The sequence below is a fragment of the Capsicum annuum genome, chromosome 1 (genome assembly GCF_002878395.1).
Source record: "Capsicum annuum cultivar UCD-10X-F1 chromosome 1, UCD10Xv1.1, whole genome shotgun sequence".
NCBI classification, from domain to species: domain Eukaryota; kingdom Viridiplantae; phylum Streptophyta; class Magnoliopsida; order Solanales; family Solanaceae; genus Capsicum; species Capsicum annuum.
This window is the reverse complement of record NC_061111.1, coordinates 239,262,387-239,274,928: the sequence shown is the minus strand read 5'-3', so window position 1 is coordinate 239,274,928 and position 12,542 is coordinate 239,262,387. Positions and strand designations below refer to the sequence as shown.

The 12,542-nt window shown below is 34.1% G+C and overlaps 1 pseudogene; it reads left to right on the top strand.

The window, feature by feature from the left end:
* Positions 1-2,222: 2,222 nt before the first annotated feature.
* On the top strand, positions 2,223-4,379 carry LOC107857322 (annotated as a pseudogene).
* Positions 4,380-12,542: the final 8,163 nt, after the last annotated feature.

The window sequence follows — 12,542 nt, the reverse complement described above, 5'->3', positions numbered from 1 at the left end:
ATTTATAAAATTTTGATTTTTCGGTTTAAACCAATTTTTTTTTAAACCGAAAACTGAACCGAAAAACCGAAATTCTAAAATTACAAACCGAATTCAATCCGAAAAACTGAAAAATCGAAACCAAAATTAAATTTCGATTTGGTTTTTCGGTTTTTTCGGTTTAAACCAAAATATGCCCACCCCTAATCACAATTTTCAAATACTTTCCATCTCAACAATTTTTATCATCGAAGCACAGATTATGAAATCAAGACTAAAGCACAAATTGAAGAGGAAAAAAGTGAAACAGAATCATACTAATATTGAATTCACAAAAATTTTAATAGCTCAATTGATTGTCCACAAACTTTTTGGCAAGGTTCCATTCCCCTACTTAAAAGCCCCAAAATTTGGAAAAAGGAATAATTGAATTCACGAACAAATATAATAATAATTGAGTAGCTCAAATCATAACAGTAGAAAAGAATAGTGTCCCTTTCCTGGACAAAATAATATTTACAACAATGTCCCAAATAGAATATTTTTTTGTAATAATCAAAACTTCATCGAAGTTTCAATCCTTCTGAAAGGTTCACTAGAGATCAAATTATTTCAAGTGTAGAAAGTTTGACTCATTTTATAATTATTTCAGCACAACTTTAGGACAAAGGACTAACTAAATTTATATTATTGTGTATTCCTCACTCTACCTTCAATTTCTTTTCCCCACATGCTTGAACTTTTCTTCCCTAAGTTGACTCTAACTCGTGTTTCTTGTGTTAGAATTTACCCTGAATTTTCTACTTTACCTAATTTTTTATTATAATTAGAATTACATTTTTTGATGGAAAGGATTTCCTTATTAGAAAAGATTTCTAACGAGGAAGAAGCCAAGACACTTTGTTAGGCATGTTGATCCAAATTGCACATTTCAACTCTATCAACAAACTATAAGAACCACTTTATATGTGCTGAGAACCAAATTAAATAAGACGAGTAGTGGGGTTCTGAGCTAAAACTTCGCTGAAATTTAGAAATCGTAAAAGTAGGTTTCAGTACTGAACCAAAAGATTACTTGGTTAGTTTGTTCGCTCTCATATATAGGAGCCGTTTGGTTAGAAAACTAGTTATTCTGGAATTAGCTATATTTCGAAATTAGTTATTCACCCTTAAGAAGTGATAAAAATAGTACTACAATTCCGAAATGAGTTATCTCATACATTCTATTCCAACCAAACATGGGATAAGCTCATCCTAAAATTATTCTCGGGATTAGTTATCCCTTATCCTCCTACGAAACGACCCTACAAGTCATCCCAGGATAATTAATCAAGGATTAGCTATCTCGAGATTAATTATCCCACCATGTATATGGAATAACCTATCCCATCACTAAGGTATAAATGGTGGGATGAATAATTCGCTGACTAACTAATTTACCTTCAATCAAAGGTAGAATAAAATAATCTTATATTTTATTCCGAGACAATTATACCTTATATCTCACACCATGCGACCCCTAATAGATTTCTTAATACAGATATAAAATTTATGTGAAAGTCAATGAGTTTCCGAGATCCCCTCCCGGCTACCTAGATCCTCCCCTGAGCATGAGTAATATCGTTATCCCTAACCAGCCTATATTATGACAAAAAAAAAAAAAAGGAATGGATCACATTGGCATCACTCATTGCACAGGACTCTCGATAATTTTCTTAAGTCATTGCACATGTTGGCAATGTCTGTGTCAGCTTGATCAATGGATCACTTGGTGTACTTTACGTTGCGTGCATTAATTTTTTTCAGGTAGGTGACTTCATTTTTATGATTTATGAATACTTTATATGTAGTTAAAAGTTCAACCAGACTTCTAAAATGAAAATGAGCACATGTGAGGGACCCACTTTTGCCCATTTTTCCCCATGAACTGAACAAGCGAGATCCAGGGTGAAATGGGTGAAACGACAGGAATTGCGGATTTTTATAATTTTTGGTGGGCGTTAGTCCACGGTTCGGGAGGTGGCCCAGGCTCCCGATAAGATTTTGGTGAAACTTCTCGGGCTGTTCTCCGACGACCTATTGAGTAGATCTGATTGCTTTGACGAGGCCAATAAAGTCATTTTTCAAGTCAAACGGACGGGCGAAACGGATAACATTAATTTCATATGTCATTGCACATGTTGCAACACAAATTAAAAGAACAATTTAGGAAGAAGCCAAATACACTTTGTTAGGCATGTTGATCCAAAATTTTGCACTTCAACTCTATCAACAAACTATAAGAAGCACATTGTTCACCACATCACTTACCCATCCTCTCTCAAATCTTAATTTGCTATTCCATTCATTACGAAGTTGCAAAAGAAATGACTGCTCACAAGGCTCACTGCTTGATTTTGCCATGTCCACTCCAAGGTCGTATCAACCCAATGCTCCAATTCTGCAAACGTTTACAATCCAAAGGTGTCAAAATAACTATAGCACCAACAAAATTCTTCTTGAAAAATATGCAAGAATTGCCAACTTCTGTGTCAATCAAGGCCATCTCCGATGGCTATGATGATGGTGGCCACGAATCTTTCGTAGCTTACACAGAACGATTCAAAGAAGTTGGCTCGGATAGTCTGTCTCAGCTTATTGAAAAATTGACAAACTTTGAATGCCCTGTGAATTGCCTAGTATATGATCCATTCCTTCCTTGGGCTGTTGAAGTGCCAAAGAATTTTGGATTAGTTATTGCTGCATTTTTCACACAATCTTGTGCAGTGGATAACATTTATTACCATGTACATAAAGGGGTACTAAAACTTACTCCTACTCACGTTCATCAAGAAATCGTAATTCCTGGATTTTCATGTCCAGTTGAACACTCTGATTTACCTACTTTTGTTATTCATATTGAAGCAGAAAGAATACTTGAAATGTTGGTGAATCAATTCTCAAATCTTCACAAAGTTGATTGGGTCCTAATCAACAGCTTCAATGAGTTGGAGAATGAGGTAATTAAGATACTCTCTATGTTATAATTTAGATGTCTTTACTTTCCATTGTAGTTCGTTTCAAACATATAAACTGACAGCATATATTCATGAAGGTTATTGTAGTTTACATAGCTACAAAGTATTATTTTCTCACGATTGAATTGGTGTTCAATGCACATGGAAGTTAATTTGTTGCATGTATAGTCAAACCTCTCTACAGTAACAACGTTTGTGCGAGAATTTCACGGCTACTATAGAGAGGTGTTATTACATATGTATACTGACATTTGACGCTTAAATCTCATTTAGCTATTATGAACAAAACTATGCAAAATTAGAAAGGCATGAATATAAAATGACAAACATTCATAGTTTTTTCCTCGTGAAAAGTTATGAATAACGGATATGCACCATTTAAATACATTTTTTTCTCTAAATTAGATACTTATCCTTAAAATTTAAATATTTTGATATTTGTTTTTGTATATACTAATTTGTTACAAAATATTATTACATAATATTTGAGTATGTTGTTACAGAGAGGTAATTTTACAAAGAGCTAAACACCATTGTCGTTATAGGTAGAGAATATTGTTATATAAAAGTAAAATATAACATTAATTTAAATTGTTGCATGAAATTTTATTCTGTTTGTTGTTTAACATGTAGGTAACTGATTGGATGGACAAGATTTATCCTATCAAGACAATTGGACCAACAATACCATCAATGTACTTAGACAAGAGGCTACGTGATGACAAAGAGTATGACCTTAGTGTATTCAAACCAATGACAAATGAAAGCTTAAACTGGTTAAACCATCAGCCAATTAGCTAAGTGGTGTATGTGTCATTTGGAAGTTTAGCCAATGTAAAAGCTGAGCAAATGGAAGAACTAGCATGGGGTTTGAAGAATAGCAACAAGAACTTCTTGTGGGTAGTTAGATCCAGTGAAGAATCCAAACTTCCCAAGAACTTTTTAGAGGAAATAAAATTAGCAAGTGAGAGTAAAGGCTTAGTGGTGTCATGGTGTCCACAATTACAAGTTTTGGAACATGAATGAATTGGGTGTTTTCTGACACATTGTGGGTGGAATTCGACTTTGGAAGCCATTAGTTTGGGAGTGCCAATGGTGACAATGCCACAATGGACAGATCAACCAACAAATGCAAAGTTTGTGCAGGATGTTTGGGAAATGGGAGTTAGAACCAAACAAGATGGCAAAGGGATAGTTAGAAGAGAAGTTATTGAAGAATGTTTAAAACTAGTGATGGAAGAAGAGAAAGGAAAGGTGATTAGGGAAAATGCAAAAAAATGGAAGGCATTGGCCAGAAATGCTGTGGATGAAGGTGGAAGTTCAGATAAAAACATTGAAGAATTTGTTTCCAAATTGGTGACTATTTCTTAAATAGGAAATTGAACCATAGCAAAATAAACAAGAAGCTACTTTGCATGTTGCAAGTTCTATTTTTCAGGTTGAGAGTAGCAAATTTTGAACTGAATCTTTCTTTATGTACTCCTTAGCTGATAATGTAACATTAACAAGCTATAATTGTAGTAGTGTCTATTGATAATATGCTTTGATGTTATGTGATTATCAATGGATCATTTCCTGCTTAGTTAATAGTTAACTGAACTGATCTATGAATGGTTTATTTGCAATCTGACCTTTAGCTGAACTTTTGAATGTAATTAGTGTAAGAATTTAATTCCTAATCTCCTATACAATTTAATTCCTAATCTCCTATACATTGACCTTTTACGTACTTTATCAGTTCATCTATCAGATAGCTTCAGATAACAGTCTAATAACCTTAAAAACAAAGTGGAGAACATGCTACAATAGGTCAAAATACAATTACAGTTTAAAAACTTGTTAAAATGTCTGTATATATAAGTTGAACTCTTATAATGTAATTGATTAAGAGTTTTAACTCCTGTATATACTGACCTTTTTACTTCAGTACAAGGAAGGCATCCTATTCTCAAGTGATTGATATGATTTGATCCCTTATAATATTCTTTGTAATTAAGTTGATTAGGATTTCACTACAATTAGCATCTTCTATTTTTGGTATGATATCCTTCTTGTATAAATACTAAAACAATGTGAATAATACACGGTGAAAATTCAGCCATGTAAATCTTGCATGGTATCGGAGCTGCTCGCGTTACAACAACTCTAATTTTTTTTGTCAAATTCTGAGTCCTCCAGTTCTATCTTTCCTTCACACATGAAGCAAACCACTAAGTCTTCCGTTGCACCAACTATGACCATTACTACTTCAATTAACCTTCCAGCAGCGTCGTTGTTAACATCGTCTGCTACTATTCATCTCTCAACAGCTCCCACCATTCCATCTGTTGTTTCTGTACTTCCATGCCTTCCTTCTGTTCCTAATGCCAACTCCACTATTATAACTTCCATAACACTCACAAACACCAGTTTACCAGAAAATGACCAGGAACTTATATCTATTTACACAAACACTCAAGCTCCCGTGAAACTATCTTCATCCAATTACCAACTTTGGTATTCTCAATGATGTTCTATATTGATTGGATATAATTTCATCGCTTATGTTGTTTCTACTTCTATCAAACTACAACTAAACTCTTTTTATTGGGTCCGACAAGACCAATTGCTCTGAAGTGCACTTGTAGCCTTTCTCACTTTAGAAGTGGCAGTGTATATGCTTTCAGATGAAACCTCCTAAGATTTGTGGATGAGTTTCCAAAATTTGTATGCCCGACCCTCGCGTGCTCGTCTCCTTACACTCAAGGAGTCTTTGACACGAGTGAACAAAGGTACTAAATTTATGGCTTCGTACCTTCAACAAGTAAAGCAGCTTGTTACAACTTTGAATGTTGTTGGAGCAAATCTAACAATGGATGATGTTACCATTCATGTTCTTAATGGAATCCTCTCTGAGTATACAATGATATCTGTTGCACTTCGTGCGCTAGAAACTCCTTACTCTTTTGATGAACTCCATGAAAATCTTTGTGATCATGAGAGCAGCGTTGCTCATGAAACTTCTTCCAATTTTTGTCCAATAACAGCAAATTATACTTCTCACAATGGTGGATCAAACAAACACACCAATCATCAAAGAATCATAGAGATGGTTTTAGTGTGATCTGTCAATATTGTGACAAGGCTGGACATACAATGAAGCAATGCTGGAAGTTATTTCCTTGGTCTAATCCATCTTCTATTGGTGGCTCGAAACACAAGGGCTCCTTCAAGAGCAAATTTTGCTCAAATCACCAACCAAAATAATCCTAATTGATTGGTAGACTTTGGTGCATCTCACTATGTGACTACAGATCTTTAAAATCTGTCAATTTATTTCAACTATAATGGCAGTGAAGATGTGATTTTGGGTGATGGTAAAAAATTGGTTGTGATACATTATGGCTCTACTTCCTTACCTTCTCATTCAAGGACTTTATACCTTAATAATGTTCTTTGATCCCTCGAATGAAAAAAAAATCTTATTTTTTCTTATCAATTATGCTCATCAAATAATGTTACTGTTAAATTCTCACCTTTCTTATTTGTTGTGAAGGATTACTACATGGGGAAGCCTATGGTATTGGGAAACCTAAGGACGGCATTTATGAGTGGACATCATTTCTTCCTACAAAATCTACTTTTTCTACACTAACTATCAATTCTAGGAAATTTTTCATTGTTTCACAATGACATTGTCGTCTTGGTCACCCCTCGTCTCTTATACTGCATCGTACTTTACAGCTGGTTGATATACCTATTCAAATAAATCCTTCTAAGTTTTTTGCAATTCTTGTAAGTGCAATAAAATGCACAAGACTCCTTTTCAAGTTTCTTCAATAAAATTAACGCGTCTTTTAGAATTTATTTATTCTAATGTATGGGGATTTTCACCTTTATATTTTGTCGATGACTTTAAATACTATCTCATTTTTGTGTATCATTATACCAAATATGTTTGGCTCTATCCTACGAAAAGAAAATCTGAAGTTGCGCATATTTTTCTAAAATTTAAAGCCATTGTAGAGAAATTCTTTAATCATTCTATAGTTTCATTTTACTCAGACAATGGTGGTGACTTTATCAGTTTAAAAGATTTCTTTGCTTCTCATGGAATCTCTCATTTTTTGACTCATCCCCACTATCCTAAACACAATGGCATAGTCGAAAGATGACATGGGTATATTGTTGAAATAGGTATCACTCTTCTTCACATTTCTAATCTTCCATTATCATTTTGGTCATATGTTTTTCAAACTGCTGTATATTTGATAAATAGAATGTCCACTCCTTTATTGAATAATGATTCACCATATCTTTGAATTTTTGGATCTTTCAAATTATAAGAAGCTTCGTGTTTTCGGTTGTCTATGTTAACCTTGGTTGAGACCATATGCACAAACAAAATACAACCTCATTCATCTCCATGTGTCTTCCTTGGGTATTATTTAAAGCAATGTGCATATAAATGTTATGATCCAGCCACTTCGAAACTTTTTATTTCAAGACATGAAAATTTTGTGGAGCATGGGTTTCCCTTTAAAACCATCCAACTCAGTGATGTTAGGGTGTTTGATGCTATTGTTGACCAGTGGACCCCTCATTTCATTGTTCCATACTCACCCATTTCTAACCAACCAACTTGTTTTTCTCCAACTACTAGATGATTCTTTTCTTTTGGTACAAATTTGGTCAATTGTGAATGTCCTTCCCTTGGTCCAACCATTCCAGTGGCTTCAAATGTCAGTATTCCATCATCAAATTAGTCATTGAGATCATCAATACATGTTTTAGGTATGAGCTCCTCACCTAATTCATCTCCAACTTTATTATCTTATAATCATGATAGAGAATTACCAAGAAACACTCATCCCATGATCACCTAAGCAAAGAATAATATGGATAAGCCAACAAAAAAGTTATGCATGCATACCACTCTTTCTGAAACGAAAAACAACTCTCCCATTCTAGCTAATGACAACCTATCTAAAGTCCCTGCCTATATGTCCAGCATCAAATCTAAGCAACAATCTGTGTCAAGAGCACTAAATGATCTTGAATGGAAAGCAGTCATAGAAGAATAAATTCATGCATTACAGAAACAAGGCACATGGAAGCTCGTTCCCTCTATTGCAAAGCAAAAAATAGTAGGCTCTAAATGAATTTTTTGAGTCAAGCTTAATTGTGATGGGAAATTTAACAAATATAAAGCACGTCTTATCGCTCATGGATTTATACATGAATAGCATTTATTATATTGAGACATTTCTTCAGTTGCTAAGTACACTACAGTTCGAGTTATTTTAACTGTAGCAGTTACAAGAGATTGGTCATTGCGACAATTAAATGTTAATAATGACTTCTTGCATGGTCAACTAACGAAGGAGGTTTATATGGCTCAACCTAAAGGTTTTGTTGACCAAACAAGGCCTAAACATGTCTGCAAACTCAAGAAGGCAATTTATGGGCTTAAACAAGCACCACAGGCTTGGTACTTAGAACTACGGATATATCTTCTAACTTTGGGATTTCAAATTTCGCATGATGATCACTGTCTCTTCATTTACAATAAGTTGGGAATCACTATTTACTTGGCCGTCTATGTTGATGACTTGATTGTTACTGGGAGTAATCCTAAAGTTGTCGATAAGTTTATTTTAAGACTTGATCAATGCTTCTCTATCAAAGATTTGGGCTCTCTTAATAATTTCCTTTAGTGTTCAAGTTGTGAGAACTTCTGATGAGTCTTTCTATCTCAGAAGAAGTATGTTAATGACATAATTGACAAGATACAAATAGCTGGTGTGAAAGTAGTCGATACTCCCATGCCTACTGGAAATTCATTATGCTTGGAGGACAGTGCACATCTTGATGATTTTAAGCTTTATCGTACTATAGTTGGTAGCTTACAGTATTTGGCATTAATAAGACGGTACAGTTGTTGTCGTGAATAGTCTAGCACAATTCTCCCATCGTCTGACTGAAAATCATTGGTCTGCAGTCAACCATATGGTTTGCTACATAGGCAGAACGGTGAACTATGGTCTCTTTCTGTATTGTAAGTCTCTACTTGATCTTCAGGCCTTTTCAGACGCACATTGGGCAGGAAATAAGGATGACCGCTCTTCCACCAGTGTTTTTTTGTATATCTTGATAAAAATCTAGTCTCTTGGAGATCAAAGAAATAACGGAGTGTAGCTAGATCATCGAGTGAAGCAGAATATTTCTTGTTGCTTCTGCTACTGTTAAAATTCAGTGGATTCATAACTTGCTTTGTGAGATTGCTATTTCATTACCAAGGCAGCTAGTTGTCTACTGTGATAATTTAGGTTCCACATATCTCGCTACCAATCAGGCCTTTTATTTGCGGATGAAGCATCTCGAAGTTGATTATCATTTTGTTTGCACTATGGTTCAAAATGGCCAGCTTCACATTTCTCATATTTTTGGAAAAGATCAACTTGTGGATTTACTTACAAAAGTTCTCACTAGTTCTATATTTGCAAATCTTTGGTGCAAGATTGGCGTTTCTGGTCGATCTCCATCTTGAGGGGGCACATAAGGAAGGCATCCTAAGTGATTGATATGACTTGATTATAATTTGATATGATCTGTTCCCTTATAATATTCTTGTAATTAAGTTGATTAGGATTTCACTACAACTATCATCTTCTATTTTTTGGTAGGATATCTCTTACCTTCTTGTATAAATACTAAAACAATATGTGAATAATACATAATGAAAAATCAACCATCTTCTAAATCTTTCATTCAGTTCATTTATCATATAGCTCCAGATTACCATCTAATAACCTGAAAAAACAAGACAGATAACATGCTACAATAGGTCAAAATACATTAATAGCATAAAAACTCATTAAACTATCAATATATATATAAGTTGAACCCTTATAATGAAATGCTTGTGTAATTCGGCTTAGATTTTGTAAAAACGATAATGAGCAAATAATATTATATTGGGTTGGGTCATCGAAATTCAGATTTAGATCCTGATGTCACTTGATGCAAGATAAGATATAGATACATTAAGTGGGAGATTTTTTAGAAGACCAAAAAAGTTATTAAAACCATGATTATTACAAAAAGGATCATTTATGTTATAGACTTTTATAGAAAAATATAATCAACCATATTTTAATATTGTGCATTTCTCCTTAATTAGGCTCTCACTGTACCCTCCAATACCTCTCTGTTTTTTATGCTTGATTGTTCAAAATATTGTGAATATTTTTTTAAAAATAAATTTCTTAAAAATTAGAAAAATTAACTTTCCTACGAAAAACATAGCCGAACAAGTTTCATAAGTGATATTTGCCACCTTCTTAACCCCAATCCACCCCCCACTCAGATCATCCACTCCACTCCTATCCACATGGAATTTTTCTAGACTACTTACCAAATACTTTTCACAAAAAATATTCTTTTTCATACCATACATGCCCTAATTATCCTACTTCATAATTTTATTTTTTTAATAATATATCGTTGTGTCCACACCAATTTACGGCAGCTCAACTAATTTCTCAAGATATATGTCACCTTCCACCAGCAACATGTATAAGTAACTCTATTTACTAAGACTAGAACGGATGGAAAGAAACCACTTAATATTTTGTCTCTATTGAATTGGAACCTAGTTACCCTCCTTCGGATTTTAAGGATAAAAAAAAAAGAAACAAAAAATTGAGATTGAATTTAAAATACAACATAACCAAGGGCTTATATGGATCAACAACATACCCAGTGAAATAAAGACCATCAGCTCAAGAGCAACAAATTAAGCAATTGTATGTGTATCACAGCTATCAAATTATTGAGTACAAATCAAATACTTTTCATTTCAACAATTTTATCATCGAAGCACAGATTATGGATTCAAGACTAAAGCACAAATTGAAGAGGAAAAAAGCGAAACAAAATCATATTAATATTGAATTCACAAAAATCTTATTATCTCAGTTGATTGTCGACAAAATTTTTGGCGAGGTTCCATTCCCCAACTTATAAGCTCCAAAGTTTGAAAAAAAATTCACGAAAAAATAATAATAATAATTGAGTAGCTCAAATTATAATGGTAGACAGAAAAATGTTCCTTTTAATGAACAAAATAATATTTACAATATCTTGTTTTCAACACTGCTATATATTATTTTGATAATGAGCGGCGTACAACAAGGAACCAGGTCCCTCGATCTTCAAGGCTAAAGTATAGCTGGCACGCGCCTGCACAGTTTTGTAATCTAATGTAATAAACTGCACAGGTGCTGCTTGTACTATTTAGGACACCTGGTTCAATTGCATTTTAACCCTAATCATTACTCTACTATAAACAGTAAAGGATGTTTCTCAATTGATAGCTTTTGCAAAATCAAAAAGCTAAAAGTGAAAGAAGCAAAAACCCATCATCCAGCATTGCTCAAGTTATTATTTCCTTTATGTGATTAAATAGAGAGTGTTGTTGAGTCAAGCTTGAGTCTGTAACTGAAATACTCATTCTATAAGAGTAATATTCTTTTGTTTTTGCTTTGAGAGTGCTTAGGTAGAGTTTCCTGAGCTTGAAACTGGTTAGAGTTATCAGTGTTGAGGTATTCTTGGCAGAGTTGTCAAGGTGAGGTTGTAGTAGAGTTACTACAAGAAGGAGGAGCCTAGAGTTAGGTTTAAGTTTAAGTTTGTGATCAAGAGATTGATTATATTGAAATTTTGAGATCTTATGAGGGTGAACCGTGATTTTTTCTCTCTTGAGCAAGGAGTTTTCTACGCTAAATCTTGTGTTCTTTAAGTTTTCTGCATTGTTTTGTGTTCCTGTTTAATTTACTATCTTATTGCCTGTAATTGATCTTGAGGGGCCTGATCACTCGCTATGTGGTGCAACCCCCAAGGTTTCAACAATTAGTATCAGTGCCAGAATAATCTAAAAGGTTCACACCTAGAGTGATTTGGTTAACATGTCTTGTCCACCTAACCTAGAGAAAGGACAATCTACCATTTGGCCACCTAAATTTAATGCGCAGTATTATGGGTGGTGTAAAACTAGGATGTTTGACTTCATTATGGCTGAGGATAGTGAGCTGATGGATATTATTCTTGACGATCCTCATTTTCCTATTTTAAAAGTCCAAGAAGGAGAAGTTACAAGAATGGTTGTCAAAAGTAAAGAACGTTCAGAAAAACTACAAGGCCAAGAAACTATTAGTTTGTAGCATAGGACCTGATGAGTACAACAGAATATTTTCCTATAAAATTTTCAAAGAGATCTGGGATTGCATGTGGACTACTCATGAAGGTACCACTGATGTGAAGGATTCAAAAGTAGACATGCTGATTACTCTATATGAAACCTTCACATGAAATAAAGAGAAATAATACAAGAAATGCATACAAGATTCACTTCTATCACAAATGGCTTCGCAACTTGGGAGAAGTGATTCCATTGTATAAGAAAATGAGAAAGATTCTTGGTGTTCTTCCGAAGTCCTGGGAAAGCAAAGTGGATGCTATAACTAAGGCGAGAAACCTGGAGGCCCTTACTATGGATAAACTGATTGG